Consider the following 25,610-nt stretch of genomic DNA (forward strand, 5'->3'; position numbering starts at 1 on the left):
GGGAGTATTTCCCATATAGCTGCAGTACGGCCACCCCCAGGGGGTAGTCCCCGTATCGCTGCAGTACGGCAACCCTCAAGGACTGGAGTTTAACAATACAACTTTTTGACAGGTGTGCTATTATCAACTTTAAATGCATTTTTAAATGGGGGGGGGGGGGGGGGGTAAACGTATCACACTGTATCTCCACTTCCTGTTTATTCAATCTCCATGGAATCGATCTTGGCCCTTTGATTGGCTGATTGGCATCCTGGTCAGGGTCACAACCCCCATAGCTTTTAAAACAAATACAGTAATGGACTGTCTCATCTGTGATTTGGCTGACTTTTAGAGAGAGAAAGGGAAACATCTAGAACTGGAATTTCCCTCTGTGTTTATGTTTGCAGGGGAGTGGCGGAATAAGGGTGTGTAACAAAAGATTCCTTTGAGAATGAGAGAAAAAGAGAGAGAGAGGGAGAGGGAGAGGGAGAGAGAGAGAGAGACAGAGAGAGAGAGAGAGAGAGAGAGAGAGAGAGAGAGAGAGAGAAAGAGAGAGACAGAGACACAGAGAGAGAGAGAGAGAGAGAGAGAGACACAGAGAGAGAGAGAGACAGAGAGATAGAGAGAGGGAGAGAGAGAGAGAGTTAGAGAGAGAGAGAGAGAGAGAGAGTTAGAGAGACAGAGAGAGAGAGAGAGAGAGAGAGAGAGAGAGAGAGAGAGAGAGAGAGAGAGAGAGAGAGAGAGAGAGAGAGAGAGAGAGAGAGAGTTAGAGAGACAGAGAGAGAGAGAGAGAGAGAGAGAGAGAGAGAGAGAGAGAGAGAGAGAGAGAGAGAGAGAGAGAGAGAGAGAGTTAGAGTTAGAGAGGTTCGCCCTGCCTCAAGGCTTCAACTGAATACCGTGTGTGAATATAGTGTCAAATCAACAATGCAGTTCACAAAACAGAGTTAAGAAATGTTTTACTAAATAAACCAAAGTAAAACATTTAATAAAAAGTAACACAATAAAATAAGAATAATGAGGCGATATACAAGGGGTCTGTCCCAAGTCAATGAGTTACAGGTTAGCCGAGGTAATTTATACATGTAGGTAGGGGTAAAGTGACTCTGCATAGATAATAAACAGCGAGTTGCAGCAGTGTAAAAACAAAGGGGGGGTTAAATTGGGTTTAATTATTTATTTACTAAATACCTAACCAATCACACAGAATTACATATACACAGAATGAATTATACCTTGATTACAAATTATGCCATAAAGGAAAACGTCCCTAGAGGGCGGAACAGATATGACAGCTGGTTACACAAAATAAAAGGGGCTGGGTTTGAGTGAAAGAGCGGAAAGACTGAGGAACAAAGGGTGAAAATGTGCTATCATAAATACAGTATCTTATGCATTCTAAATCACTGCCCATTTGGAAAAGGAAAATGCAATAAATATTTACTCTGAGCTGCGCTTCGGTAGGTTGGTGGTAGATGGAAGGCCGTGTTACCCAACCGAGTCCTTTGAAGAATATCTCTGGTGGTAAATTGGCTACGTTGTAGTAACGTCGTTGTGTGGTAAACGGGGTACTCTGTCTATTCTTTCCTAGCCTTCGTTTGCAGCTGCTGTTGCTAACTCAACGGCTAGGAGGTATTACTTCTGTAATGAATAAGAGTTCAAAGTTAATACTAATCGCAACCAAAGCTCACGCTGATGTTGGCTTCGGTCTGTAGTTATTATCTGAACCATTCTGACATCGAACCGTCGTCCTCACATCCTCGGAACAGGAGGTTACATTTTCGTCAAGGCTTTATATAGTGGAGGGAGAAGGGTGTGTTTGAAAAGTTGTATAACCCATGTCTCTTCAAAGGGGCGGGCCACTGATTGAGCAGAGCCCTAACCTTATGAAAACACAAATCTCTCATTTGGAAGCTAAAATTACATTTCATCGCTTCACCAATAATTTTATATTCAAACATTTAAATTGAACAACAATTCCATGTGAATCCGATAACTCTAATGTGTAGACTTTCCACTGTAGAGTTTATGTCATCTTATCATTGATGAGAATGTCCAAGATGACAACCGAACTGACATCACATTCATTAAACCTCTTGCGACGAGCGATCCCGGATCCGAGATCGTAATCATAGCCTCAAACGCATTAGCATAACGCAGCAGACATAAATACCCCTAGAAAATGTTCCTATTCATGAAAATCGCAAATGAAATGAAATAAATATATTCAAACACAAGCTTAGCCTTTTGTTAACAACACTGTCATCTCAGATTTTCAAAATATGCGTTACAGCCAACGCTAGACAAGCATTTGTGTAAGTTTATCATGGCATAATGCTATGCTAGCTCTGCTGGCAGCAGGCAACATTTTCACGAAAATAAGAAAAGCAACCAAATTAAATCATTTACCTTTGAAGAACTTCAGAAGGTTTCACTCAGGAGACTCCCAGTTAGATAGCAAATGTTCCTTCTTCCAAAAATATTATTTTTGTAGGCGAAATAGCTCCCGTTTCTTCATCATGCTTGGCTGAGAAATCGACCGGAAAATGATACAACTATAACGCCAAACTTTTTTCAAGATTTGCTCCATAATATCGACAGAAACACAGCAAACGTTGTTTAGGATCAAGGTGTTTTTAACATCTATATTCGATAACATATCCGTCGAGGCAATTGGTTTCTCATAAGAAGCGATTGGAAAAATGGCTACCTCAGTATTTTACGCAAGATTTTCTGCGGGAGACACCATGTGACCACTTGCTATATATGGTCCCTTACGGCTATTCTTCAATGGAAATGCGTAAAAAGACGTCACAATGCTGTAGACACCTTGGGGAAAACGTGGAAAACGTAAGCTCATTCGTAGCTCATTCACAGCCATATAAGGAGTCATTGGCATGAGGCGGTTTCAAAAAATGCGGCACTTCCTGGTTGGATTTTTATCTGGGTTTCGCCTGTAACATCAGTTCTGTGGCACTCACAGACAATATCTTTGCAGTTCTGGAAGCGTCAGAGTGTTTTCTTTCCAAAGCTGTCAATTATATGCATAGTCGAGCATCTTTTTGTGACAAAATATCTTCTTTAAAACGGGAACGTTTTTCATCCAAACATTTTAATAGCGCCCCCTAATGCTTAACTGGTTTTAAGTACCAGTTGTACCAGCATATGTTCAATTGGTCGGAAACCAGAATATAGTTCATTTCCCCCCACCTTCTGATGTTCCCAGAATCTCTATGTTAACCAAGGGGTTTTCAAATTTCACATCAGTAGGGTAGAGAGAGGGAAAAAGGGAGGAAGAGGTATTTATGACTGTCATAAACCTACACCCAGGCGTCATGACAGTGGTCTGTTTGAAACATGTGGGTATTACAGATCAGGGAGAGGTTTAACCTCTCTAGGGTAGGGGGCAGCAATCTGAATTTTGGATGAAAAGCATGCCCAAATTAAACGGCCTGCTACTCGGGCCCAGAAGATATGATATGCATATATATTTGGATAGAAAACACTCTAAAGTTTCCAGAACTGTTAAAATAGTGTCTGTGAGTATAACAGAACTGATTTAGCAGGCGAAAACCTGAGAAAAATCCATTCAGGAAGTAGTTTTGTTTTTGTTTTTGTAGTTTTCTATTCAGTGCCATTACTATTATTATCCGTTGACTTAGGACTCCATTTGCAGTTCCTATGCCTTCCACTAGATATCAACAGTCTTTAGAAATCGTTTCAGGCTTGTATTCTTCTGAATGAGGGAGTAAGACCAGTCTGAACGAGTGGACCCTAACATGTCGAGTTTTTTCATGCGCATGTGCATTTCTTGTTTACCTTTTATATTGACAACGTTATTGTCCACTTGAAATATTATAGATCATTTAGGCTAAAAAACAACCTTAGGATTGAATATAAACATCGTTTGACATGTTTCTATGAACTTTACGAATACAATTTTGATTTTTTTGCCTGATTGTTTTGACTGAGTTTGAGCCTGTGGATTACTGAAGAAAACGCACTAACAAAACTGAGGTTTTTGGATATAAAGAGACTTCATCGAACAAAAGGAACATTTATTGAGTAAATTAATGTCTTCTGATTGCCACCATATGAAGATCATCAAAGGTAAGGGATTAATATCTCTATTTCTGAGTTTAGTAACACTTCTGCTTGGCTGGTTACTGTTTCTAATAATTTGTCAACTGGGCTATGTTCTGGGTAGGTATGTTCTGGGCTAGGTATGTTCTGGGCTAGGTATGTTCTGGGCTAGGTATGTTCTGGACTAGGTATGTTCTTGGCTAGATATGCTTTCGCCGAAAATCATTTTATAAATATGACCCTGTGGATGGATTAACAAGAAGTTAATCTTTAAACCTATGTAAAATATGTTTTGTTTTCTGAATTTTTATAATGAGCATTTCTGTAATTGAATTTGGCGCTCTGCAATCTCACTGGATGTTGGCCAGATGGGACACTAGCGTCCCACATACCCTAGAGAGGTTAAAATGTCAGTTGGTCCGCTCTGAGGACACGTCCTGGTATTCCATCTGTCCCCGTGGCCTTGTGAATGTTGACTTGTTTAGCTTCTTATGGGCAGGTGGGACGGTAGCGTCCCACCTGGCCAACATCCGGTGAAATTGCAGTACGCAAAATTCAAAACTCCCAAATTCAAATATTAAACATTCTTGAAAATATATGTGTCATACATCAAAATAAAGCTTTCCTTCTTGTGAATCAAGCCGCTGTGTCATATTTTAAAAGGATTTACGGTGAAAGCAAACCATGCGATTATCTGAGGACAACGCACCGCATTCAAACACAGGAAAATCATATTTCAACCAGGCAGGTGCGCCACAAAAATCAGAAATAGCGACATAATTCATGCCTTACCTTTAAAGATCTTCTTCTTTTGGCACTCCAAAATGTCCCAGAAAATTCACAAATGGCCCTGTTGTTCGATAATGTCCTTCTTTATGTGCCAAAAATGTTCATTTGTTTGGCGCGTTTGATTCAGAAATACACCGGTTTCAACTTGCCCAACATGACTACAAAGGATCTAATAAGTTACTTGTAAACTTGGTCCGAACATTTCAAACAACATTCCTAATCCAACCTCAGGTTCCCTAAAATGTAAATAATCTATACAATTTAAGACGGAATAAACTGTTTCCAATACCGGAGAAAAGCAGCGTGAAGCGCGCTCTTGTTCACGCTCATCAAAACAGTAGAGTCCACCTGGAATGACACTTACAATGAATAGCATTACTTCTTCATTTCTAAAAAGAAAACATCGAACAATTTCTAAAGACTGTTGACATCTAGTGGAAGCCATAGGAACTGAGACCAGGCTCCTAATAATAAGAAATAGAAAACAATTGGAAAATCCTATGACCTCAAATGATTTCCCCCTGGAAGGTGTGTCCTCTGGGTTTTGCCTGCCATATCAGTTCTGTTATACTCACAGACATTATGTTAACAGTTGTAGAAACTTTAGAGTGTTTTCAATCCAAAGCAATCAATTATAATCATATCCTAGCTTCTGGGCCTGAGTAGCAGGCAGTTTACTTTGGGCACGCTTTTCATCCGGAGGTGGAAATACTGTCCCCTACCCAAGAGAGGTTAAATGTCTTGCTCTCATTGGCAACGGAGAGCATAATCACACAGTCGTCCGGAACAGCTAGTGCTCTCATGCATGATTCAGTGTTTCTTGCCTCAAAGCAAGCATAAAAGGCATTTAGCCCGTCTGGTTGGCTCGCATCACTGGGCAGCCTGCGACTGGGATTAACTTTGTACTCTGTAATAGTTTGCAAGCCCTACCACATCCAACGAACATCAGAGCAGGTGTAGTACTGAATTCTGCTCTATGGTGGTCCATGTGCTGATTTAGGATCAGATTTGCCTTTTAGATCAAATTTAATAATATTACACAAGATGGTTGATAAATGGGTTTCAGGTCTAGTTATTATTATTTATTTATTTGTAGCATTTTTTTCAGGGATAGTTTACAAGGCTTGCATCCATAAAGCATCTCAGAGTAGGAGTTCTCTGTAAAGGCCCCATGGATTAATGAGGAATTTAAAAACTGTATAGTTGAAAGAGGTCGGGCAAAATGAGTGGCTAATAGTTCTGGCTGCACATCTGACTGGCTGACTTTCTGTAAATTGAAAAATGATGTGACTAAACTCAACACAAAGAAGACAAAACGGTATTCTGAAGCCAAGATCAATCATATAAAGAATTATGGGAAAAAAAACGAAATTATGGGCAGAATGAGATGGCTTATTCATCACAAAACCATTTGATGTTGCCAATTATTTTAATGATTAGGGCAAGGCAAAGTCATTTCACAACCCAAGTGTGGTAAAGCATCCTTTACTGGTTCTAACAGCAGACCTATCAGCTTGCTGCCAGCTCTTAGCAAACTGTTGGAAAAATGGTGTTTGACCAAATACAATGCTATTTCTCTGTAAACAAATGAACAACAGACTTTCAGCATGCTTATAGAGAAGAGCACTCAACATGTACTGCACAGACACAAATTAATGACGATTGGTTGAAATACATTGATAATAAGAAGATTGTGGGAGCTGTACTCTTAGATTTCAGCGCAGCCTTTGATATTATTGACCATAATCTGTTGTTGAGAAAATGTATGAGTTATGGCTTTTCAACCTCATTAGTTATGGCTTTCCAACCTCTGCCATATAATAAATTCAGAGCTATCTATCTAATAGAACTCTGAGGGGTTTCTTTAATGGAAGCTTCTCCAATGTCAAACATGTAAAGTGTGGTGTACCACAGGGCAGCTCTCTAGGCCCTCTACTCTTTTCTAGTTTTGACAATGACCTGGCATTAAACAAAGCATGCGTGTCCATCTATGTGCTTCACAAACGACAGCCTAATTAAGTCACTGATGTCATTAACAAAGAGTTGTGGTCTGTTTTGTAATGGGTGACCAGTAATAACTGGTCCTGAACATCTCTAAAACTAAGAGTATCACCTGAATCTGCTTATGAATGGTGTGGCTGTTGAACAAGTTGAGGAGACTAAATTACTTGGTGTTCCCTTAGATTGTAAACTGTCATGGTCAAAACATATAGATTCAATGGTTGTAAAGATGGGGAGAGGTCTGTCCTTAATAAAGAGATGGGGAGAGGTCTGTCTGTAATAAAGAGATGGGGAGAGGTCTACCCATAATAAAGAGATGGGGAGAGGTCTGTCTGTAATAAAGAGATGGTGAGAGGTCTGTCCTTAATAAAGAGATGGGGAGAGGTCTGTCTGTAATAAAGAGATGGTGAGAGGTCTGTCCTTAATAAAGAGATGGGGAGAGGTCTGTCTGTAATAAAGAGATGGGGAGAGGTCTGTCCTTAATAAAGAGATGGGGAGAGGTCTGTCTGTAATAAAGAGATGGGGAGAGGTCTGTCCTTAATAAAGAGATGGGGAGAGGTCTGTCCTTAATAAAGAGATGGGGAGAGGTCTGTCCTTAATAAAGAGATGGGGAGAGGTCTGTCTGTAATAAAGAGATGGTGAGAGGTCTGTCTGTAATAAAGAGATGGGGAGAGGTCTGTCCTTAATAAAGAGATGGGGAGAGGTCTGTCTGTAATAAAGAAATGGGGAGAGGTCTGTCTGTAATAAAGAGATGGGGAGAGGTCTGTCTGTAATAAAGAGATGGGGAGAGGTCTGTCTGTAATAAAGAGATGGGGAGAGGTCTGTCTGTAATAAAGAGATGGGGAGAGGTCTGTCTGTAATAAAGAGATGGGGAGAGGTCTGTCTGTAATAAAGAGATGGGGAGAGGTCTGTCTGTAATAAAGACACCACACTCCACAAATCAAGTCCTGCAGGCAATAGTTTCATCTTCTCTTGATTATGGTCAGGTGCTGCAAAGAAAGACCTAGTTAAGCTGCAGCTGGCCCGGACCAGAGCGGCATGTCTGGCTCTCCATTGTAATCAGAGGGCTGATATAAATACTATGCACGTCAGTCTCTCTTGGCAAACAAGAGAGACCGACACTTCTTGTTTTAATAAGAAACATTAATACGTTGGTAATTGACACACAGCACTGACACACACTTACCCCACACACTTACCCCACACACTTACCCCACACACTTACCCCACCAGACATGCCACCAGGGGTCTTTTCCCAGGTCCAGAACAAATTCAAGGAAACGTAGCGTATTATTTATAGCCATGAGTGCGTGGATCTCCCTTCCATCTTACACAGCGCAAATGAAAAGAAAAAACCTGGTTTCAATAAACAGACGAAGCAACATCTAACAGCACAACGCCTCTCCACCCCATTGGACCGACTTGTTATGTGGTCCTCTGTTGTGCAGTTGGTAGAGCGTGGCACTTGCAATGCCAGGACATTGGGTTAGATTCCCGGGTCCACAAGTACGTAAAATGTATACATATATTACTGTCTTTTTGGATAAAAGCATCTGCTATATGTATAGGTCAGTGATAGATACACACACTACACCTTCATGTTTTTTATTGTCAAATATTTTGACGGCAATGTCTTTGTTTGCTATATGTCAGACCCCAGCAAGACTAGCGTCGGCTAATGGGGATCCTAATCAATCACGTCAAAACCCCTGCAGTAAACAGGACTATGACTGGACTCATCAACCCCCTGCAGTAAACAGGACTATGACTGGACTCATCAACCCCCTGCAGTAAACAGGACTATGACTGGACTCATCAACCCCCTGCAGTAAACAGGACTATGACTGGACTCATCAACCCCCTGCAGTAAACAGGACTATGACTGGACTCATCAACCCCCTGCAGTAAACAGGACTATGACTGGACTCATCAACCCCCTGCAGTAAACAGGACTATGACTGGACTCATCAACCCCCTGCAGTAAACAGGACTATGACTGGACTCATCAACCCCCTGCAGTAAACAGGACTATGACTGGACTCATCAAACCCCTGCAGTAAACAGGACTATGACTGGCCTCATCAACCCCCTGCAGTAAACAGGACTATGACTGGACTCGTCAAACCCCCTGCAGTAAACAGGACTATGACTGGACTCATCAACCCCCTGCAGTAAACAGGACTATGACTGGACTCATCAACCCCCTGCAGTAAACAGGACTATGACTGGACTCATCAACCCCCTGCAGTAAACATGACTATGACTGGACTCATCAACCCCCTGCAGTAAACAGGACTATGACTGGACTCATCAACCCCCTGCAGTAAACATTACTATGACTGGACTCATCAACCCCCTGCAGTAAACAGGACTATGACTGGACTCATCAAACCCCTGCAGTAAACAGGACTATGACTGGCCTCATCAACCCCCTGCAGTAAACAGGACTATGACTGGACTCGTCAAACCCCCTGCAGTAAACAGGACTATGACTGGACTCATCAACCCCCTGCAGTAAACAGGACTATGACTGGACTCATCAACCCCCTGCAGTAAACAGGACTATGACTGGACTCATCAACCCCCTGCAGTAAACAGGACTATGACTGGACTCATCAACCCCCTGCAGTAAACAGGACTATGACTGGACTCATCAAACCCCTGCAGTAAACAGGACTATGACTGGACTCATCAACCCCCTGCAGTAAACAGGACTACGACTGGACTCGTCAAACCCCCTGCAGTAAACAGGACTATGACTGGACTCGTCAAACCCCCTGCAGTAAACAGGACTATGACTGGACTCATCAAACCCCTGCAGTAAACAGGACTATAACTGGACTTATCAAACCCCCTGCAGTAAACAAGACTATGACTGGACTCATCCTAACTCGTGCCATTTGCTACATCAACCCCAGCAGTAAACAAATAATAGCAAACTCTCTAGCAAGAGACTTGATGGAATTAAGCCGCCTGGCCAGCCAGCCAGCCAGCCAGCCAGCCAGCCAGGCAGCAAGCCAGGCAGCCAGCCAGACAGCCAGCCAGCCAGGTCTAAACAGGCAAGTCTAACCAGGCAGGTCTAACCATGCAGATCTAAACAGGCATGTCTAACCAGGCATGTCTAACCAGGCAGGTCTAACCAGGCATGTCTAACCAGGCAGATCTAACCAGGCAGGTCTAACCAGGCATGTCTAACCAGGCAGGTCTAACCAGGCAGGTCTAACCAGGCAGGTCTAACCAGGCGGGTCTAACCAGGCAGGTCTAAACAGGGGGGTCTAACCAGGCAGATCTAACCAGGCAGGTCTAACCAGGCATGTCTAACCAGGCAGGTCTAACCAGGCAGGTCTAACCAGGCGGGTCTAACCAGGCATGTCTAACCAGGCAGGTCTAACCAGGGGGGTCTAACCAGGCATGTCTAACCAGGCAGGTCTAACCAGGCAGGTCTAACCAGGCAGGTCTAACCAGGCATGTCTAACCAGGCAGGTCAAACCAGGCATATCTAAACAGGCAGGTCAAACCAGGCATATCTAAACAGGCAGGTCTAACCAGGCAGGTCTAACCAGGCATATCTAACCAGGCAGGTCTAACCAGGCATGTCTAACCAGGCAGGTCTAACCAGGCGGGTCTAACCATGCATGTCTAACCAGGCAGATCTAAACAGGCAGGTCTAACCAGGCAGGTCTAACCAGGCATGTCTAACCAGGCAGATCTAAACAGGCATGTCTAACCAGGCATGTCTAAACAGGCAGATCTAAACAGGCATGTCTAACCAGGCAGATCTAACCAGGCATGTCTAACCAGGCAGGTCAAACCAGGCAGATCTAACCAGGCTGGTCTAACCAGGCTGGTCTAACCAGGCAGGTCTAACCAGGCAGGTCTAACACATATGTTAGTGTTTAAACTAAATGAAGAAGAAGGTTCATTAAAACTCAGCTCTCAGTCTCCAGGGTTTTAATGAACCTTCATCTTCATTTAGCTCAATCACTAAAACACGAAAAATGTCATGTCCTTTACGATGCGTAAAATAGTGTTATGTGAGATATAAGTACTGACAGATATACTGTTGTTAACATAACATAACACACACACACACACACACACACACACACACACACACACACACACACACACACACACACACACACACACACACACACACACACACACACACACACACACACACACACACCAGTTCATGAGAGACATGAAAGCGGTGTTGCATGCTACCTCTGGGGCTTGATAATGACCAAGCAGCAGTAAAACTTCAGAAGCTATCAGAGCCAGAGGAAAGACTACCCGCTCTTCTAACAGACTGCTAATGGCCTAGACCCCCAATCTCACTGTGTGTGTGTGTGTGTGTGTTTAACTTGTTTGTGTTTGCATACGTTACTGTGTATGTGTGTGTGTTTGTGTGTGTGTGTTTAGCTTGTTTGTGTTTGCATACGTTACTGTGTGTGTGTGTGTGTGTTTAACTTGTTTGTGTTTGCGTACGTTACTATGTGTGTGAGTGTGTGTGTGTTTAACTTGTTTGTGTTTGCCTACGTTACTATGTGTGAGTGTGCTCTTACGGCTGTGATGGACTCTAATTCCCAGCTGGATGTGTTTAAGAGGGTTATAATGTAGCAGGGGTTCAACATACGTCACTACCTTTCCTTTACCTATCCTGTCCTCTCCTCCTCTCCTGTCCTCTCCTCCTCTCCTCCTCTCCTCCTATCCTGTCCTCTCCTCCTCTCCTGTCCTCTCCTCCTCTCCTCCTCTCCTCCTTTCCTGTCCTCTCCTCCTATCCTGTCCTCTCCTCCTCTCCTCCTCTCCTGTCCTCTCCTCCTCTTCTCCTTTCCTGTCCTCTCCTCCTCTCCTCCTCTCCTCCTTTCCTGTCCTCTCCTCCTCTCCTCCTCTCATCCTCTCCTCCTCCCCCCCTCTCCTGTCCTCTTCTCCTCTCCTCCTCTCCTCCTCTCCTGTCCTCTCCTCCTCTCCTGTCCTCTCCTCCTCCCCCCCTCTCCTGTCCTCTCCTCCTCTCCTGTCCTCTCCTCCTCTCCTCATCTCCTCCTCTCCTGTCCTCTCCCCCTCTCCTGTCCTCTTCTCCTCCCCCCTCTCCTGTCCTCTCCTCCGCTCCTGTCCTCTCCTCCTCGCCTGTCCTCTCCTCCTCCCCCCTCTCCTGTCCTCTCCTCCTCTCCTGTCCTCTCCTCCTCTCCTCCTCTCCTCCTCTCCTGTCCTCTCCTCCTCTCCTGTCCTCTCCTCCTCTCCTCCTCTCCTCCTCTCCTGTCCTCTCCCCCTCCTCCTCTCCTGTCCTCTCCTGTCCTCTCCTCCTCTCCCCTCTCCTGTCCTCTCCTCCTCTCCTCCTCTCCTGTCCTCTCCTCCGCTCCTGTCCTCTCCTCCTCTCCTGTCCTCTCCTCCTCCCCCCTCTCCTGTCCTGTCCTCTCCTCCTCTCCTGTCCTCTCCTCCTCTCCTCCTCTCCTCTCCTCCTCTCCTGTCCTCTCCTCCTCTCCTGTCCTCTCTCCCTCCTCCTCTCCTGTCCTCTCCTGTCCTCTCCTCCTCTCCCCTCTCCTGTCCTCTCCTCCTCTCCTCCTCTCCTGCCCTCTCCTCCTCGCCTGTCCTCTCCTCCTCTCCTCCTCTCCTCCTCTCCTGTCCTCTCCCCCTCCCCCTCTCCTGTCCTCTCCTCCTCTCCTCCTTTCCTCCTCTCCTGTCCTCTCCTCCTCTCCGGTCCTCTCCTCCTCTCATGTCCTCCTCTCCTGTCCTCTCCTCCTCTCCTCCTCTCCTCCTCTCCTCCTCTCATGTCCTGTCCTCCTCTCCTCCTCTCCTCCTCTCCTGTCCTCTCCTCCTCTCCTGTCCTCTCCTCCTCTCCTGTCCTCTCCCCCTCTCCTGTCCTCTCCTCCTCTCCTGTCCTCTCCGCCTCTCCTGTCCTCTCCTCCTCTCCTGTCCTCTCCTCCTCCTCTCCTCCTCTCCTGTCCTATCCTGTCCTCTCCTCCTCTCCTGTCCTCTCCTCCTCTCCTGTCCTCTCCTCCTCTCCTGTCCTCTCCTCCTCTCCTCCTCTCCTCCTCTCCTCCTCTCCTGTCCTCTCCTCCTTTCCTCCTATCCTGTCCTATACTATCCTCTCCTCCTCTCCTGTCCTCTCCTCCTCTCCTGTTATCTCCTGTCCTCTCCTCCTCTCCTCCTCTCCTGTCCTCTCCTCCTCTCCCCCTCTCCTGTCCTCTCCTGTCCTCTCCTCCTCTCCTGTCCTCTCCTCCTCTCCTGTCCTCTCCTCCTAAGCAGGGTAAGCAGGGAAAGAGAGAACGAGAGAGGGGGTCAGCAGGGAGAGGGAAAGAGAGAGGGGGTAAGCAGGGAGAGGGAAAGGGAGAAGGAAAGAGAGAGAGAGGGGGTCAGCAGGGAGAGAGAGAAAAGGAGAAGGAAAGAGAGAACGAGAGAGGGGGTCAGCAGGGAGAGAGGGAAAAGGAGAAGGAAAGAGAGAACGAGAGAGGAGTAAGCAGGGAGAGTGAAAGGGAGAAGGAAAGAGAGAGAGAGGGGGTGATAATAATTTGTTTTGACAGACAGTGGTATTTTGTAGACAATTGATGAAAAGGCCTTTACAGTTTATGATGTAATAACACATCTGGATCTACTACGTTGACTGACACCAGCAGTATGAACTACTACGTTGACTGACACCAGCAGTATGAAACTACTACGTTGACTGACACCAGCAATATGAACTACTATGTTGACTGACACCAGCAGTATGAACTACTACGTTGACTGACACCAGCAGTATGAACTACTACGTTGACTGACACCAGCAGTATGAAACTACTTTGACTGACACCAGCAGTATGAACTACTACGTTGACTGACACCAGCAGTATGAAACTACTACGTTGACTGACACCAGCAGTATGAACTACTACGTTGACTGACACCAGCAGTATGAAACTACTACGTTGACTGACACCAGAGGTATGATTGTCTTTCGCTCTGACTGTACACTAGTCATTTAGGATAAGCAATTGATTGTCTTTTGTAGTGTAGACGGTATACAGAAGTATAACATGTTTATTCACACAATAATAGGCTCAATAGTTTGCTTACTTTCCAACTCCCCCTGTGTTACCTCCAACACTCCCTCAGCTCCATACACACCAGCCAACCACACCACCATCACCACCTCAACAGAACTAGCCAGCCTGACCAAGACCAAGCATGAGTATGTGGTTTTTTTCTTGTTCTATGATTGTAGCAGTTAGTTACCTATATTCACCGTTGGTGGCAAATCAAAAGGAGTTTATCTTTTAAATGTGGAACTTTTGTATCCCCTCTCTCCACTCTGGCTACCCCTGACACACATCCCCCAGTTCAACCAATCACCCCCTCCCCCAATCCTACTCTACTATCAGTCCAACAGAACTAGCTAGTCGAAGTCAGCCAAAGCCCAAAGCCACGATACATGGTGTTTTCCTGCTCTGCGGTGTCACTCCCCCTCTCCCCGAGAGAGAGAGTGTGGTGGGTCCCCTCTCCCGACTGGCCTCGAGAGAATGTGGTGGGTCCCCTCTCCCCACTGGCGAGAGAGAGAGATTGTGGTGGGACCCCGACCCTATAAAACTTTACAGATGGGAGTAGTACGTGTGTGTGTGTGTGTGTGTGTGTGTGTGTGTGTGTGTGTGTGTGTGTGCGTGCGTGCGTGCGTGCGTGCGTGGGTGCGTGTGTTTGTGCGTGCGTGTGTTTGTGCCGTTCTGATCCTGTTTGACCCAGCCTAGTCTTCCCAGATCTGACCTTTCTGCCTGTCCTGAGCCTGTTTGACCCTGCCTAGTCTTCCCAGATCTGACCTTTCTGCCTGTCCTGAGCCAAAGCCCAAAGCCACGATACATGGTGTTTTCCTGAGCCTGTTCAGGGACAGGTAGAATCAGGGTCAGGCAGAGTTCAGGGACTTAGTGTATGTAAAACTTAGTGTATGTAAACCTCCGACTTCAACTGTATGTATATATATATATATATATATATATATATAGAACAAAACAAAACACATCATGACAAGAGAGACCACATAAAGAGAGACCTGAGACAACAACACAGCACGGTAGCAACACAACATGGTACAAACATTATTATAGACAACAGCATAAAAGGGCAAAAAGGTAGAGACAACAATGCATCACGCAAAGCACCTACAACTGTCAGGAAGAGTGTCCATGATTGAGTCCATCTCCTCTATACCATGTTTCTTTCTCTCTCACTCTCTGACTCTCTGACTCTCTCTCTCTCTCTCTCTCTCTCTCCCACTGACTTTCTGCCTCTCTCTCTCTCTCTCTCTCGCGCTCTCTCTCTCTCTCTCCCACTGACTTTCTGCCCCTCTCTCTCTCTCTCTCTCTCTCTCTCTCGCTCTCTCTCTCTCTCTCTCTCCCTCCCTCTCTCTCTCTCTCTCTCTCCCTCCCTCTCTCTCTCTCTCTCTCTCTCTCTCTCTCTCTCTCTCTCTCTCTCTCTCTCTCTCAGTGGTTCAGGCCTGCCAATGAAATTACCCATGGGGCCTCAGTAATATATCATCACTCTCAGCATACTGCAGAGAGGGAAACATGGATGAAAATTTTCTACGCCCTTCTTTCATCCCATCAGCCAACTAGACTCAAGGACTTCATTACATTCACTCTCTTGGAAACTATATTATAAGCAGTCTTCTGAAGTACTGTCAACCTCTTACACGTTGAAATCTTCAACAGCTTGTTGAAAAAGAAAACGTGATGAGGAAGTTCTGAACAGAATCTAGAAATGAAGACCAGAACTTAAAGTTGGTGGTGACCTCAGTCTTGATTTGATTTTTTAGTAAAAAAAAAAATAAACAAGTTTGTTTTCTATAAAGGGCCTCTGGAGATGCACCTCCAGCTGCGGGATGGTTCGTACAGCTACAGCTGTCTGCTTTCAATACTGCTGCCAAGCTGCCAAGCTACAATACACACCTGGATCAACAAATCTCTCAGACTCCCTCTCTGCCTGTCTCTGTCTCTGTCTCTGTCTCTGTCTCTCTCTCTCTCTCAATTCAATTCAAGGGCTTTATTGGCATGGGAAACACGTGTTAACATTGCCAAAGCAAGTGAGGTAGACAACATACAAAGTGAATATATAAAGTGAAAAACAACAAAAATTAACAGTAAACATTACACATACAGAGGTTTCTCCCTCTCTGCCTCTCCCTTACTCTCTCTGTCTCTCTCTCTGCCTCTCTGTCTCTCTCTCTGCCTCTCCTTGACTCTCTCTCTCTGTCTCTCTCTCTGCCTCTCCTTGACTCTCTCTCTCTGTCTCTCTCTCTGCCTCTCCTTGACTCTCTCTCTCTCTCTCTCTCTCTCTCTCTCTCTCTCCCTCTCTGTCTCTCTCTCTGCCTCTCCTTGACTCTCTCTCTCTCTCTCTCTCTCTCTCTCTCTCTCTCTCTCTCTGTCTCTCTCTCTGCCTCTCCTTGACTCTCTCTCTCTCTCTCTTCTTTCTCTCTCTCTCTCTGCCTCTCCCTTACTTTCTCTAGCTCTCTCAATTCAATTCAATTCAATATACTTTATTGGCATGTCAAGTTAAATGACTTACATTGTCAAAGTATTAAAAAATGGTGTGACCAACAACAATAATAATAGTAGTAGTGGAAGCGGGATTACCATTAACAGCAACAACAACAACAACAACAACAATATTAATGAAAATAATAATACATTAAATAAATATAAATAATATATAAAAATATAAAAACAACCTAACTGAGAAGACACATGACATGGTATGAAAGACAAAACTATAAATGGGAAATATTATTGAATATTATAGTCAGACTGTCCTCTCTGGGCAGCCAGGTTGGTCTGTGACGACTGGTCTCTATAGCCAGACTGTCCTCTCTGGGCAGCCAGGTTTGTCTGTGATGACCGGTCTCTATAGCCAGACTGTCCTCCCTGGGCAGCCAGGTTTGTCTGTGACGACCGGTCTCTATAGCCAGACTGTCCTCTCTGGGCAGCCAGGTTTGTCTGTGATGACCGGTCTCTATAGCCAGACTGTCCTCTCTGGGCAGCCAGGTTTGTCTGTGATGACCGGTCTCTATAGCCAGACTGTCCTCTCTGGGCAGCCAGGCTGGTCTGTGACGACCGGTCTCTATAGCCAGACTGTCCTCTCTCGGCAGCCAGGTTTGTCTGTGACGACTGGTCTCTATAGCCAGATTGTCCTCTCTGGGCAGCCAGGTTTGTCTGTGATGACCGGTCTCTATAGCCAGACTGTCCTCTCTGGGCAGCCAGGTTTGTCTGTGATGACCGGTCTCTGTAGCCAGACTGTCCTCTCTGGGCAGCCAGGTTTTTCTGTGACGACCTGTCTCTATAGCCAGACTGTCCTCTCTGGGCAGCCAGGTTTGTCTGTGACGACCGGTCTCTATAGCCAGACTGTCCTCTCTGGGCAGCCAGGTTTGTCTTTGATGACCGGTCTCTATAGCCAGACTGTCCTCTCTGGGCAGCCAGGTATGTCTGTGACGACCGGTCTCTATAGCCAGACTGTCCTCTCTGGGCAGCCAGGTTTGTCTGTGATGACCGGTCTCTATAGCCAGACTGTCCTCTCTGGGCAGCCAGGTTGGTCTGTGATGACCGGTCTCTATAGCCAGACTGTCCTCTCTGGGCAGCCAGGTTGGTCTGTGACGACCGGTCTCTACAGCCAGACTGTCCTCTCTGGGCAGCCAGGTTTGTCTGTGACGACTGGTCTCTATAGCCAGACTGTCCTCTCTGGGCAGCCAGGTTTGTCTGTGATGACCGGTCTCTATAGCCAGACTGTCCTCTCTGGGCAGCCAGGTTTGTCTGTGATGACCGGTCTCTGTAGCCAGACTGTCCTCTCTGGGCAGCCAGGTTTGTCTGTGACGACCTGTCTCTATAGCCAGACTGTCCTCTCTGGGCAGCCAGATTTGTCTGTGACGACCGGTCTCTATAGCCAGACTGTCCTCTCTGGGCAGCCAGGTTTGTCTGTGATGACCGGTCTCTATAGCCAGACTGTCCTCTCTGGGCAGCCAGGTTTGTCTGTGACGACCGGTCTCTATAGCCAGACTGTCCTCTCTGGGCAGCCAGGTTTGTCTGTGATGACCGGTCTCTATAGCCAGACTGTCCTCTCTGGGCAGCCAGGTTGGTCTGTGATGACCGGTCTCTATAGCCAGACTGTCCTCTCTGGGCAGCCAGGTTGGTCTGTAACGACCGGTCTCTATAGCCAGACTGTCCTCTCTGGGCAGCCAGGTTTGTCTGTGACGACTGGTCTCTATAGCCAGACTGTCCTCTCTGGGCAGCCAGGTTTGTCTGTGATGACCGGTCTCTATAGCCAGACTGTCCTCTCTGGGCAGCCAGGTTTGTCTGTGATGACCGGTCTCTGTAGCCAGACTGTCCTCTCTGGGCAGCCAGGTTTGTCTGTGACGACCTGTCTCTATAGCCAGACTGTCCTCTCTGGGCAGCCAGATTTGTCTGTGACGACCGGTCTCTATAGCCAGACTGTCCTCTCTGGGCAGCCAGGTTTGTCTGTGATGACCGGTCTCTATAGCCAGACTGTCCTCTCTGGGCAGCCAGGTTTGTCTGTGACGACCGGTCTCTATAGCCAGACTGTCCTCTCTGGGCAGCCAGGTTTGTCTGTGATGACCGGTCTCTATAGCCAGACTGTCCTCTCTGGGCAGCCAGGTTTGTCTGTGACGACCGGTCTCTATAGCCAGACTGTCGTCTCTGGGCAGCCAGGTTTGTCTGTGATGACCGGTCTCTATAGCCAGACTGTCCTCTCTGGGCAGCCAGGTTGGTCTGTGACAACCGGTCTCTATAGCCAGACTGTCCTCTCTGGTTAGCCAGGTTTGTCTGTGACAACCGGTCTCTATAGCCAGACTGTCCTCTCTGGGCAGCCAGGTTTGTCTGTGACGACCGGTCTCTATAGCCAGACTGTCCTCTCTGGGCAGCCAGGTTTGTCTGTGATGACCGGTCTCTATAGCCAGACTGTCCTCTCTGGGCAGCCAGGTTTGTCTGTGACGACCGGTCTCTATAGCCAGACTGTCCTCTCTGGGCAGCCAGGTTTTTTCTCTGATGACCGGTCTCTATAGCCAGACTGTCCTCTCTGGGCAGCCAGGTTTGTCTGTGATGACCGGTCTCTATAGCCAGACTGTCCTCTCTGGGCAGCCAGGTTTGTCTGTGATGACCGGTCTCTATAGCCAGACTGTCCTCTCTGGGCAGCCAGGTTTGTCTGTGACGACCGGTCTCTATAGCCAGACTGCTCACTGAGTCTGTACCTAGTCAGTGTTTTCCTCAGTTTTCTATCAGTCACAGTGGTCAGATAGTCTGCCACCATGTACTGTCTGTTTAGAGACAACTAGCATTGATGTTTACTTAGATTTTTTTGTGGTGTCTTTTCAATTGGTTATACATTTTTATTTTTGCTTTGTGATGATTTGGTTGGGCCAGATGTTCTGAGTGCTGTCCTGAGGCTCTATGGGGTTGGTTTGGGTTGGTGAACTGAGCCTCAGAACCAGTTGGCTGAAGGGACTTATCTCTTGTTTCATCTCTTGACATTGTAGAGCTGTGTGATGGAATGTTTTGGGGTCACTTGTTTTTAGATGGTTGTACAATTTCATGACTCATTTTTTCTATTTGAATAAGGAGGGGGTATTGGCCCCATTCTGCTTTATTTAGATTTTTCTTTACAATACAGTGTTGGAAATCTCTGCATTCAGTATTTAGATTGGATGTTTGTCCTATTTGGTTAATTCAAAGTCAATCTTTCATCTCTCTCTTTCAGTTCAAATTCAATTCAGTTTGAGTGCTTTATTAGCATGGGAAACATATGTTAACATTGCCAAAGCAAGTGAAGTAGATAATATACAAAAGTGAAATAAACAATAAAAATGAACACTAAATATTACACTCACAGAAGTTCCAAAAGAATAAAGACATTTCAAATGTCACAATATGTACATATATATAAAAAGCAAAATAAAATAAATAAGCATAAATATGGATTGTATTTACATGGTGTTTGTTCTTCACTGGTTGCCATTTTCTTGTGGCAACAGGTCGCCAATATTGCTGCTGTGATGGCACACTGTGGAATTTCAGCCAATAGATATGGGAGTTTATCTAATTAGGGACAAATAACATTCTAGTTTGCTCTGTTATTTTGAAAATTCTTTCCAATGTGTCAAGTAATTATCTTTTTGTTTTCTCATGATTTGGTTGTGTCTAGTTGTTTAAAAACAACTATGTTTTATTGTGCTGCTGTCCTGGGGCTGTAATGTGCTTTTGTGTTTGAAGGAGACCAAGGAGCAGCGTAATTTGTGGTCATCATATTTATTTCAATGAGAACCAGCAACAAAATAACAAAGTGAAACCAAAACTACCGTATCGTTCCGTAGGCTACAAGAGCTGTACAAAAACTAAATCTCACAACATAGGTGGGGAAAAGGCTACCTAAGTATGATTCCCAATCAGAGACAACGATAGACAGCTGCCTCTGATTGGGAACCACACTCGGCCAAAACCAAAGAAATACAAAACATAGAATGCCCACCCCGCATCACACCCTGACCTCACCAAATAGAGAAATAAAACGGCTCTCTAAGGTCAGAGCGTGACAGGGGCTCTGTAGGGTCTGTTTGTGTTCATGAACAGAGCCCCAGGACCAGCTTGCTTAGTGGACCCTTCTCCAGGTTCATCTCTCTGTAGGTGATGGCTTTGTTATGGAAGGTTTAGGAATCACTTCCCTTTAGGTGGTTGTAGAATTTAACGTCTCTCTTCTAGATTAAAGATAATTAGTGGGTATCGGCCTAATTCTGCTCTGCATGCATTATTTGGTGTTTTATGTTGTACAGGGAGAATATTTTTGCAGAACTCTGCATGCAGTCTCTCAATTTGGTGTTTGTCCCATTTTTGTGAATTCTTGCTTGGTGAGCAGACCCCAGACCTCACAACCATAAAGGGCAATGGGCTCTATGACTGATTCAAGTATTTTTAGCCAGATCCTAATTGGTATGTTGAATTTTATGTTCCTTTTGATGCCATAGAATGTGGTTCTTGCCTTGTTTCTCAGATCGTTCACAGCTTTGTTATGTGCTTGGGGTAATGGGTTCTATAACTGATTCAATAATTCTTAGACAGAATGATAATTGGTATGTCAAAAAAGGTTACCTTATGATGTCATATAATGCCCTTCTCGCCTTGTCTCTCAGATTGTTCAAAGCTTTGTGGAAGTTACCTGTGGCGCTGATTTTTAGGTCATGGTATTTATATTTTTTTGTGTGTTCCAGATAAACGGTGTCTAGATGGAATTTGTATGTGTTGTCCTGGCAACTGGATCTTTTTTGTAACACCATTATTTTTGTCTTACTGAGATTTACTGTCAGAGCCCAGGTCTGACAGAATCTGTGCAGAAGATCTAAGGGCTGCTGTAGGACCTCCTTGGTTGGTGACAGAAGCACCAGATCATCAGCAAACAGTAGACATTTGAATTCTGCATCCTTGTCTCACCCCCAGACACTGTGAAAAATAAATGTGTGTGTTTTTTGACAATTTTAACCGCACACTTGTTGTTTGTGAAAAAGTCGTATCTCAGACTGGACAATGAAAAAAAAAAGATTAAGAATGAACAGACACAGGACAGAGATATGGCTTTTTCTTTGCAACTCTGCCCCATGTGGCGGTCTAAGGCACTGCATCTCCGTCCCTGGTTTGAATTCAGGTTGCATCACAACTGGCTGTGATTGGGAGTCCCACAGGGCAGCGCACAATTTTCCCAGCGTCGTCCGGGTCTGGCAGGGGTAGGCCGTCATTGTAAATAAGAATTTGTTCTTAACTTACTTGCCTAGTTAAATAAAGGTTACATTTATAAAAAAAAAACAGCATGCTGGAGTCGCCTCTTCACTGTTGACGTTGAGACTGGTGTTTTGCCGGTACTATTTAATGAAGCTGCCAGTTGAGGACTTGTGAGGCATCTGTTTCTCAAACTTGACACTCTAATGTACTTGTCCTCTTGCTCAGTTTTGCACCGGGGCCTCCTACTCCTCTTTCTATTCTGGTTAGGGCCAGTTTGCCCTGTTCTGTGAAGGGAGTAGTACACAGCGTTGTACGAGATCGTCAGTTGCTTGGCAATATCTCACAATGAATAGCCTTCATTTCTCAGAACAAGAATAGACTGGCGCGTTTCAGAAGACGTTTTGAGTCTGTAATCAAACCCACAAAATGCTGATGCTCCAGATACTCAACTAGTCTAAAGAAGGCTGATTTTATTGCTTCTTTAATCAGGACAAACGTTTTCAGCTGTGATAACATAATTGCAAAAGGGTTTAGACTATTAAAATGCTAAACTTGGATTAGCTAACACAACGTGCCATTGGAACACAGGAGTGATGGTTGCTGATAATGGGCCTCTGTACCCCTATGTAGATATTCCATAAAAATTCTGCCGTTTCCAGCTACAATAGTCATTTACAACATTAACAATGTCTACACTGTATTTCTGATCAATTTGATGTTATTTTAATGGACAAAAAAACTTGCTTTTCTTTCAAAAACAAGGACCCCAAACTTTTGAACGGTATATATTTTTAGCTGTATGTTCTTTGTTATAGAACCAACAAGTTTGTAGAAGTGGTTTACATAGATCTCAGTTTTTGGATAGATAACTCTTCGTCTTGTTGTTTGTTTAGTGTTTTCCAAGTTTCCCAGAAGTGGTTAGAGTCTATATGGATTCTTCAATTACGTTGAGCTGATTTCTGACGTGCTGTTTCTTCTTTCCGTAGAGTATTTCTGTTTTGTTTAAGTGATTCACCATAGTGAAGTCGTAGGCTCCGGTTTTCTGGGTCTCTATGTTTGATTCACCATAGTGAAGTCGTAGGCTCAGGTTTTCTGGGTCTCTATGTTTGATTCACCATAGTGAAGTCGTAGGCTCAGGTTTTCTGGGTCTCTATGTTTGATTCACCATAGTGAAGTCGTAGGCTCAGGTTTTCTGGGTCTCTATGTTTGATTCACCATAGTGAAGTCGTAGGCTCAGGTTTTCTGGGTCTCTATGTTTGATTCACCATAGTGAAGTCGTAGGCTCAGGTTTTCTGGGTCTCTATGTTTGATTCACCATAGTGAAGTCGTAGGCTCAGGTTTTCTGGGTCTCTATGTTGTTGCTTGGATTGGTTTCTCAATTTCTTAGGATTTTGCATTTTTTTCTTCATCAAATCATTTGTCATTGTTGTTAATTTTCTTGGGTTTTCTGTTTGAAATTAAATGTTTAGATTTGAAAAGCTGAGAAAAGTCAAATATACTGTTTAGGTTTTCCACTGTCAAGTTTACAGCTTTAGATTAGATAGTACATTTGACCTTTCAGTTTTTTTAGGTTAGATTAGATCGTACATTTGACCTTTCAGTTTCCCTGTTTGTTTTCTACTGCCAAGTTTACAACTTCACTATTACAGTGAAATGTTTTGTCCAGGAAGTTGTCTGAAAGGGATTGAATTTGTTGTTGCCCAATCGTTTTTTGGTAGGTTTCCTTCCATCCATAGCATTTCTTAAAATTATTCAGTTCCTTAGGCTTTGATGCCTCATGATTAAGCTCTATTCAAGTAGACCATGGTCTGATAAAGGTGTCAGTGGGCTGACTGAACGCTCTGAGAGAATCTGGGCTGAGGTCAGTGATAAAGTAGTCTACAGTACTACTGCCAAGAGATGAGCTATAGGTGTACCATAGGAGTCCCCTCGAAGCCTACCATTGACTATGTACATACCCAGAGTGTCAGGTTATTGTCCAGTTCTGGAATTTAGGTCACCACAGACTAGTAAATGTCCCTCAGCCTGGAAATGATTGATTTACCCCTCGAGGATTGAGAAGCTGTCTTCATTAAATAAAATCTCAGTTTTTTGGTCACATACAAATGGTTAGCAGATGTTAATGCGAGTGTAGCGAAATACTTGTGCTTCTAGTTCCAACAGTGCAGTAATATCTAACAAGTAATCTAACAATTCCCAACAACTACCTTATACACACAAATCTAAAGGGATGGAATAAGAATATGTACATATAAATATATGGATAAGCGATGGCCGAGCAGCATAGGCAAGATGCAGTAGATGGTATAAGATACAGTATATACATGTGGTATGAGTAATGTAAGATATGTAAACATTATTATAGTGGCATTGTATAAAGTGACCAGTGATCCATTATTAAAGTGTCCAGTGATTGGGTCTCATTGTGGGCAGCAGCCTCTCTGAGTTTAGTGATGGCTGTCATAGTTGAAGTGTACCTATGATGAAAATTACAGGCCTCTCTCATCTTTTTAAGTGGGAGAACTTGCACAATTGGTGGCTGACTAAATACTTTTTTTGCCCCACTGTATATGAAATACAAAAGGTAGAGAGAGAAATAGTCCTATAAATACTATATTAACTACAACCTAAAACCTCTTACCTGGGAATATTGAAGTCTCATGTTAAAAGGAACCACCAGCTTTCATATGTTCTCATGTTCTGAGCAAGGAACTGAAACGTTAGCTTTCTTACATGGCACATATTGCACTTTTACTTTCTTCTCCAACACTTTGTTTTTGCATTATTTAAACCAAATTGAACATGTTTCATTATTTATTTGAGGCTAAATAGATGTTTAATTGATGTATTATATTATATCTCAGTGCTAGAGGCGTCACTGCAAACCCTGGTTGACTGCAGGCTGTATCACAACAGTGATTGGGAGTCCCATAGGGCGGCGCACAATTGGCCCAGTGTCGTCCGGTTTTAGGGTTTGGCTGTGAAACTGTCCAGTCATTGTTGGGCACAAGGGCTTTGACACCTCTCACTTCATACCTCAGTGCTAATTGAAGTTGCAGTCAGATCTGTTATGTCCTAGCAAGCTTGGTAGCCTTAACTTAGCATGCAGTCCTTAAAAAGGTAAAATATATAATTGTAATGTAGTTTTCTTCTTGGCTTGACTCATTTCCAGGTTGGATTGTGTTTTCAGGTTTATGTTGTTTGTTTGCCAGATCATAGGCTGTATAGCTTGGTAATGAGAATCTTTAGTAGTTGGAATCCTTCCAGGTAATTCTGTCCAAAATCAGATTGTAGGTTTGGAGTTTGATTTGGGGTGAAGGTTATGTTGTGGAGGGTAGTATCCTGTATATGTCCTGGTGACATAGTGTTGTGGAGGGTAGTATCCTGTATATGTCCTGGTGACATAGTGTTGTGGAGGGTAGTATCCTGTATATGTCCTGGTGACATAGTGTTGTGGAGGGTAGCATCCTGTATATGTCCTGGTGACATAGTGAAGGTTATGTTGTAGAGGGTAGTATCCTGTATATGTCCTGGTGACATAGTGTTGTAGAGGGTAGTATCCTGTATATGTCCTGGTGACATAGTGTTGTAGAGGGTAGTATCCTGTATATGTCCTGGAGACATAGTGTTGTAGAGGGTAGTATCCTGTATATGTCATGGTGACATAGTGTTGTGGATGGTAGTATCCTGTATATGTCCTGGTGACATAGTGTTGTGGAGGGTAGCATCCTGTATATGTCCTGGTGACATAGTGAAGGTTATGTTGTAGAGGGTAGTATCCTGTATATGTCCTGGTGACATAGTGTTGTAGAGGGTAGTATCCTGTATATGTCCTGGTGACATAGTGTTGTAGAGGGTAGTATCCTGTATATGTCCTGGTGACATAGTGTTGTAGAGGGTAGTATCCTGTATATGTCCTGGTGACATAGTGTTGTGGTGAGTGGTATGGTATCCTGTATATGTCCTGGTGACATAGTGTTGTGGAGGGTAGCATCCTGTATATGTCCTGGTGACATAGTGAAG

Source organism: Oncorhynchus clarkii, chromosome 16 (genome assembly GCF_045791955.1).
Source record: "Oncorhynchus clarkii lewisi isolate Uvic-CL-2024 chromosome 16, UVic_Ocla_1.0, whole genome shotgun sequence".
NCBI lineage: Eukaryota > Metazoa > Chordata > Actinopteri > Salmoniformes > Salmonidae > Oncorhynchus > Oncorhynchus clarkii.